Here is an 8,725-nt window from a genome sequence, read left to right on the forward strand (position 1 = left end):
TCCAAATTGGGCCACTATTATGCCAAGTTGAAATGACTTGTTGTAATAAGTATATGCCCTTGTTGTTAAGACTATGTAGGAGGGGATCCAAGATTTTGTCAATATCATCAAGGCCCCATATACAATCTCGTCCAATAGAAATGTGGTGTCCAGTACCCAGTTTCCATGTGAGCAGTGATAGAAAATAATGATTGATCCTTTTAAAGTTGCGCCAAATAGTAGAGCCTGTATTGCTGCCAATACATCCCCTGCGCATCCAGACCATAAAGTCGATGTCTTTCAGATATTAATGTTTTATGATTGAACTCCAAGTGCTTGTACCAAAGATCCCTCTCCATAATGATATGAGTAGAAGAGCACAACCAAATCTCTTCAAATGAAATATGCCCCAGCCTCCCAGTCGCTTCGGCATGGAGATATCATCAAGTTTAGTTAGATGATACTTGCGCTTCTGCTGCATTCCAGACCAAATGAAATGAGAAGTGATCCCATTTATTTTTTTATGATGGAGATGGGAAGATGGAATAAGTGTGTCCAGCACACACCCATCTGAGTTATCACAGTCTGAGTTAGAGTGAAGCGGCCTCCCATAGAAAGACATCTAAATTCCCAACCTGAAATTTTCCGATAGAATCGGTCGACAAGCCACTGCCAATCTAAGACCCTGTATTTACATGGCTTAATATGGAAGCCAAGATATTTCATACCACCCGACATGGGCTCGGAAGCAACCCCAAACAAACTAGAAATGTAGTCAGTGATATCCTTATCACCATGATCATGTACAATAACAGATTTACTTTGGTTCATTATAAAACTAGTTGCATTTTCGAATTTAGTGAAACTATGGAAAAGGTGTAGCCAAGAAAACCTGTTCAAAAGCCCCATGATGAGCACGTCATCGACAAAGAAGCTGTGGGAGATCCGAATATTTCTGCCAATGTGGAGTGGTAGGAAATGGCCTTTAGCAGTAGCATTTGTAATGTGAAGGCTTAGTCCATCGAACGCCAAAATAAAAAGGAGGGGTGAAAGAGAGCAACCATGTCGAAGACCTCGCCTGACCTTGAAATATGTCGTCGAGTATCCATTTATAATCACCGCAAATTGAACACTTGAAACACATGCCATGATCGACACAATAGCACAGGGTTGTATTCCCACCTTGTGGAGGAGCAATCGCAAGTAATCCCAATCCAAATAGTCGAAGGCTTTTTTAAGGTCCACCTTCATGATTGCAGCACATAAATTCTTAGAGTGAATAGAATGCAGGCATACTTGTATGATTCTAACTACATTGTGTATCTATCGATTTTTAAGAAAATCGAATTGTTGTGGAGAGATGAACGCGGAGAGGGTGAGCCGCATATAGTTTGCAATGGTCTTGGAGATTATTTTATAGACAAGATTGCAGAGTGATATGGGGCAGAAGTCCGAGAAGGAATGTGAGAGTGGCTTCTTCGGAATCAATGAAATATAGGTAGAGTTTAAGAGGGGATGTACATATCCCTGTACTCGGGATTCTTCGACCAATTTTACCAGATATGTTTGAAAGAGCTTGAAAAAATGAGTGAACAGTTCGACGATCCAACCGTCGGAACCATGGCTCTTATCGCCTTTGAAGGATTTTAGGACCTCTAATATCTCTGCCTCCGAGACTGATTTGAAGAGGGCCCGATTTTCATCTTCGTCGAACATGTTGGGGTAGTGTTGTATCCCCCAAATTTTATCCTTAGGGCAGTTTTTATGTACTTTTGCAATAAGCTTGTTGAAAATGGGAGACTGCAACCTGACTAATATCCTTTTAGGTTTGGCATTTGTTTCCAATTGTATCATAAATCTCCCATATAGAGTTTGTTTGACGCCTGTAATTAGCATATCTGTGGAAGAACTTGGTGTTCCGGTCGCCTTCCTGGATCCATATAGCTTGACTCTTTAATCTCCATGTAGTCTCCTTGATGTGCAACAGATTTTACCGTTGTGATTCCAGTGCATGTACGCGGCTACGAATGTCGTCCAGGAGAGAGTGTCGAGATAAGTGAGGGTGGATCTCCAGGAGTTCTTTTTTAATAGCCGCAAGATCTCTGTTCAAATGCCACTTCTTCCTAATCTCCCACTGCTTTGTCTCCTTCCGTAGGATCCCCAGCTTATCCATAAAGAACCTCATATGGGAGGGGTGCCGAATCATATCTCTTCATCATACCTCTTTTACAATATCAATATATGCGGGATATTCCAGCCAGATCCGATTAAATTTGAAGGGCAAGTCACCACGATACTCATCTCGTCACTAGTGGAGAGCAATGGGCCTATGGTCAGATATGTGGCAACTAATAATTTCAAAGGAAACCATCCCAAGCCACTCGATGATTTGTTCGTGCAAAAGAAAGAAATCAAGTCGCTTAGCAATGTAACTCGCCCCCGATCGTCCGTTATCCCAAGTAGGAATAATAGTGGAGGGATAGATATCAACCGAATTGTGTTCTGAGATAATATCTTTAAACTGGTCTTCCATGACATCTCCCCTTCTGGTATCGCCCTAGCACTCATGCGATCCTACAGTGAAATTTAGATCACCCACAATAATAAGTGAAGAAAGGTCTAGTAGCTCCGTTTCAACCAATTATTGCCAAAAGTACTCTCGATCATGGTAAGGGGCATATACATTGAGTATATGAATTCGGCCCAAGAGACCACGAATGTTACCAGCAAGGAAAATCCCAACAAAACAGGAGAAAGCCCGGACGACGACCCATCGAGGATCCCAGATAGCGATCAGACCACTTGAGTGCCTGTGTGCATTTGTGGTAGCCATGTGCCAGTTCGGAAGCATTTTCCGAAAATAATCAATCACTTGGGGAGTAGCATGAATTGTTTCTTGTAGAAGAATGATGTAGGGGTGGAGGGAGGAGAAGAGTTCCTGTAGGGCCAGAAATTTAGGGGTGGCCCCCAGTCCCCTCACATTGAGAGAAAGAATAAAGATCATGTTTGGCCTTTTGTGGGCATTCGTGCTCCAATGGCCTGAGAAGGGGTAGATTCAACGATGGGTACATCAATAAAGGAGGGGTTGTCAGCGGGGCTGAAAGACGGAAGGGGACATGGTCGTCCACGGAAATGCCTATTGTCGCGTGGCTTTTTTCAGTGGACGGTGATGTTGCCAGCAGATGTAGTGCTGATGTGTGGAGAAGAGGGGCCAGCCGGTTTATGGATGGTGAGTGACTGGAGGTCCAAAGTTTTCTTCTGGAAGAGGAAGTCCAGGTCACTGCCCACGGAGTTCGTGGGAGAGTTTAAGGGTGATTTTGGCGATACATGAGTCGGGTCCACAGCCGGGGAAGGAGAGATGTTGCGAGAGGGAGTCTTCGTCGGGACATACATAATATGAGTGGAGGAGAGTGGATCTCGTAACGTCAGATGTGGTGAAGTAGCTGGCGGGGGTGACAGACAGTCACAAGGAGAGTGAAGGTGAGGGGCACTCGGATGTGATGTGGCATTGATGGAAGGGAGGTCTGATTCTTCGAAATGTACTGAGAAGGATAGAATGGGGATGGGGGCAGATTCTAATGGAATAGCAGAATATTGATTGAATGGTTGACAATGAGCAGTGGGCATAGTAATACATGCATTCTGTGGAGAGCCAGGGCCGAACGTTGGAGTCTTGGACCCCCCGTGAAGCAAGACAGCAGTGGAAACATCTTTAGTATGTTGCTAGAATCCATTCCAAGGACGTCAAGTCGCCATTGGTCTGGGCCCAGTTCCAAGGACAATGGGCTAGTAAATGTCAAGTGTGATGACAATTTAGACATCGAAATTTAGAGAGGTTGTTCCTACCTCTAGCCTTCCTGCCTTCTGAAATTTACGAATTATTGGATGAGTTAATTGACATCGTCAGCTGCTAGGGGAAAATTTAGATCCAGCAAATAGGGCACCTGTCGCCGTGAAGATCTACAGGTCATTGCATCCACCTACAGCTGAGAATTTCGAGATGATTCAAAGAGTTGAATGTCACACAAAAGCTTCTGCTTTTTAGTAGGGTTTGCTTGATTCTCCACCGTCAGATGTTGCGAGGCGCCCTACTGGATAACGCAACTGGAAGCTCGATGTCGAAAATGGAAGCGAGAGAGTTCGAGCTTGCACAGGGCTCTTGTTTGGAATAAAAAAATGGGCCACTCTTGTCTTGGAATATTGACAGTGCGTGTGGCGCCATTGTTGAACATTACATCACTACTGGCGCTATCGTCTTGGAGAGTAAATTTGGTTTTAGCCTTGGGGCCACGGAGACTTCTTGTAGCATTGTCGTAGGCACGACTGACCTCTATGGCTATGTCAAAAGTGCCCAACCAGAGTTTGGTCTTCTTCCAGGGTCTCTGATTTCTGCAGTGAACCTCTCCCACAACCTTTTCCTCATGCCCCTGAAATGCGTTCCCTTCATAGAATAGGACGTCATTTTCTCGCACTCGTCATCTCCTATCTCCATCTTTATCCCTACTCTCGCCATAAACATGACGTCCACGGCCATGGCTCTCTTTCTCTACACAAACAAACTGATCTTACGCTTCACACGATCGAGTCTCGCCAATGGTATGAAGAGCAGGCACACTAAACACAAGGACGCCCAAGGGATGCAACTTTATCTCCAACATCTCGGCACAGGGGTTGCATTTATTGTGTTTCTTCAAATACCCAATGTATTTTTAAATGTTGTAGCCTAACTATTATGTTTTTTTTGCTCTGAAAGTTATGGAAATTCCGGTAATAGTTTAAAAAAATCTCACAAGGATTTTGTGAATCCAAGTAAAAGCTGCCAAACTTCATAATTTTAGGTGTCCTAGAGGTTTTTGATGGTGCTGAATCCATTTCCATCATCAAAAACATGATTCAAACACTACATTTACAGGATTTTTTGAAATATTTTTTCCCAAATTCCAGCTATTTTTGACCGTATAGGGAATACCTTCACCTCAGCAGACGACTCCTTTTTAAACTCCTTAAACTGTTGCCAGTGTTATTATGACTAGTAAAAAGTATCATGGATGGCCTAACATGTATGACGCTCTTTTCCCTAGAACATGCCATCATGCGTTGTGAGTCGTGTGTGCAAAGGTTGGAATGGTGTTTTTTGAGCGTGTAGTGTAAACTCCATAGGGTTTGTATTTTTTTTTAAGTTTTATTTGTTAATTTGGTTCAAAATGGGATAAAAATTTGTGTTTTAAAATTCACATAATTTTAGTATTATAATTTTAATATTATAGGGTGGTGTTTTGTTAACACATTTTTTCATGTAAAGGTTATTGGTTTAAAATATTATAGGGAAAAATCCACTCATATTAACTTTTGGTGTGGTCAATCGAGGTGATTTTCACTACTAGGTGTGCCATGTTAAAACTCACATCACTAAACAAACAAACAAAAATTGCTCATAGCCGCAACAGAGGTCAAGGGCCTGGGGGCAGGCAAGCTCAACCTTCGCTAGCTAGGGGTAGAGGGCGTCGTGGTAAATTGGGGAAGTCCCGAGAAGCTGCTTAAGCATACCATTGCAATACACCTCCCCTGTCAGTCAATAGATATCTAGTTGGGAAAGAGAGCTAAAACAACATGTTGAGAACACTCTCATGGAAGATACACTGAGTTCCAACAAACAATTTATACTAAATAATGGCTTATGAAGAACATAGTGGCAAAAGCAATTGTGTCCAGTTTTGTTGGGCCATCCAAACCAAATTCAGACCTCTAGGAAATTCACAGGGAATTTCAATTGATCCAACATCAAATCCAACTCCAAAATGTTCGCCTCAGCTAGATTGAGAAGCACATCCCTTGCCTTCCTCAGATAGAGTTGTTGGGTTCCAGCGCCAAAGATTCGATGCCTATTGACTCCTCTGATGAATCACTGGATGATTAGCATGGTCATGTTTTGTGAAAATTTTGTGTAGTTCATATAATGACTTTATAGTGTTTTTGTCTCCGTTTTAGCTATATAGATACTAGGAGTAATAAGGATATTCACACTTATATTGTATTGTTAGACACTTTGAAAACCTTTAAATTTTGGATGGCTTACAATACAGTTAGATGACCAACAAACTTTGTTTCAGTGGGAAGATTAAGACCATCTAACAGTGTTAAATGTGTATGTACTATGTACAACTTATCTACTTTCTGAAAAAAATCTACTAAACTTATAAAATATATATATAATTTATAATGTATTTTCATTTATATTTTAAAATATTAAATTTATTACGCCGTAAGACGTTCCCCTTTGAAATCAATTCCCCTCTTGCCCACCTGTCCTCATTGTGAACCCTACGATTATTTGTTAGACGATTCAAAACAGCATAATCGTCCGATCATGAGATCATGAGACGGTAGTTGTAGACTGCAGGCCCTTAACCTCCCTCGCGAAGGAGGAGAACAGAGATGGTCGAGAATGATCTCAGAAGACGGAGCGGTTGGGATAACCATTTGTTGTTATTATCTTCTTCTTCTTGGTAGAATTGGGCTTGTTCAACGAGCAATCTCGTAAGCCAAAACATTTCCCACAGAGTCCACGATTTCCTAAAAACACCGTATTTTTCAGGTTTCTGAACGCGCCAGTACATGGAATGGGGCCAGATAAATCATTATAGGAGAAATTCAAGAGCCGAAGCATTCCGAGTTTGGATACAGGGTCGGGAACTGGCCCTGTTATTTTGTTGTGAGACAGATCTATGAACTGAACCAGAAAGAGCGGGTCGCAAAAGTGGATGACAAAGAAAGGAGTGAAGATTTGGCTAAAGATGACAATAGAAACACCTTTCTGGTGATGGAACATGAAAAATAAATTATTGTAGACAGTTCTCTGGCATGCAATCCCCATACAAAAGAGGAAGACATTTGTTTTGGGAAGGGAAATCCAAAGACTGTTTTCCAGTTGATGACAAATTAAGCATACAAAATTTGGAGGGGCATTTGAGTTCTGGAGTTGCAGTTGTGCATATTGATGGCATGGAAACTGTTCCAGGTACTGTATCAAATTGTGAAGAAATAAAAGCATCGGTTATTTTGGAAGGTAGAAAAAATCAGAATATTCATGCAAGTGATGGAGACGAGCTGATAGGCAAAAATGATGTCAACACATTGTTGGCATCCGGGGAAGGATGCTCTCTGATTGTAAAAGAGAAGCAAAGTTGTATAAGATGTATAAGGGATGAAGCTGAAGGAAGTGCCCAAGAGAATTTGTATAATTTATCACAAGCTTATGATGAGAAACACAATGACAACAATATGCAAGGGATTACTGCCTTGGAAAGTTTAAGTGGTTGCTTCATTGAAACTGGTGAAAATGTTGAATCTCCAAATAGAAACAAGGTTCAGGCATGTGAAGGTGAAGTATGTTTTATAGATGCTCAATCAAAATACAAGGGCATGGATGCATCTAATATGAATATGTTACAATGTTGTGCTTCGTCAAGTGGCAATGCGAGTGATAATATATCTTTATCACTGAATGCAATGACGACCCAATATTGGCCACAACGGAAGCTAATCATCCTAGAGAGAAGGAGCAGTTTGTTGTAAAGGTTCAGGAAAAGCAGGCAGCATTATATTTCTGAGTTGCGTTACACTATGATACCTCTGAGAAACGTCAAGCAGACCATTACCTCTGAGTTGCATTAATTCAACAGATAGAACGGTATGAAGACACTAGAGAGTGCAGTTTATGAAAATAACACCATTGCATGTTATGGCAACACGTTATGAATACCTTATGGACAGTCTATTGTTCAAAACGTCTGCTAGCACCAGACCTACCAAGTCAGAACGACGATATATATTCTTGGTACATCATAATTATGGTGTCATATATATTCCCTGTGGTCTGCCCTCCAATAATTTTATTCCATATAAGGAGGTCGATATATTGCAAGAGTTGTTACACTGCAGTATCTATGTAACGTCGTCTAGACACAATGCTCCAGATCCGCGCATTCAGATCTGTGCATTAGTTTTCCATGCAACCCAATGGCCTTTTCTCTCATCGACCTGACATTGTATACAAATTGCGAACAAGGAGACAAAAACATTGTGCTGCTTTTGTGGTGCCAGAGTTGGTTCATGTGAACGTTACTCAGTGGTGCTGGAGCGTGCTTATTACAATCTACGTGTCAAAGAGAAGATATGGCAACGTTATGATAAATATTGATGGTGTGTTACATTGAGAGAAGATATGGCAGCGTTATGATAAATATTGATGGTGCGTTACATTGAGAGAATATATGGCAGCGTTATGATAAATATTGATGGTGTGTTACATTGATGTATGCGGGAAGTGCAAGACATTAATTATGTGTTATTGGTCTCTACATGGTTATCACTAGTATAGTTGTCCGGGATATAATATGCAACTTTAAATGAGCATATGCAGCATTCAAAATTTGTGGGACATGTGGTCAGTGAGGAAAGATTAAAGCGGAGGCAAGAGCTCTATGGTTTTAACAGATTCGTGGAGAAGCCACCTCAGGGATTTTGGATGTTTGTGTGGGAAGAAATGCAGGACACGACTCTCATGATCCTTGCAGTTTGTGCAGTTATCTCTCTAGTTGTTGAAATTTATAAAGAAGGGTGGCCTAAAGGTGCTTATGATGGTCTCAACATTATTTTTAGCATTTTATTAGTTGTCTTTGTAACAACAACTTGTGATTATCATCAATCACTGCAGTTTAAGGCTTTAGATAGAGAGAAGAAGAAG

General features: G+C 41.4%; 1 pseudogene; it reads right to left on the reverse strand.

The window, feature by feature from the left end:
- Nucleotides 1-3,869: 3,869 nt before the first annotated feature.
- LOC149229956 (ethylene-responsive transcription factor 4-like) lies at nucleotides 3,870-4,513 on the reverse strand (annotated as a pseudogene).
- Between the last annotated feature and the right edge of the window lie 4,212 nt (nucleotides 4,514-8,725).

This window comes from Pinus tabuliformis, chromosome J (genome assembly GCF_031772625.1).
Source record: "Pinus tabuliformis cultivar Carrire ecotype Pingquan chromosome J, CPIR1, whole genome shotgun sequence".
Lineage (NCBI taxonomy): Eukaryota > Viridiplantae > Streptophyta > Pinopsida > Pinales > Pinaceae > Pinus > Pinus tabuliformis.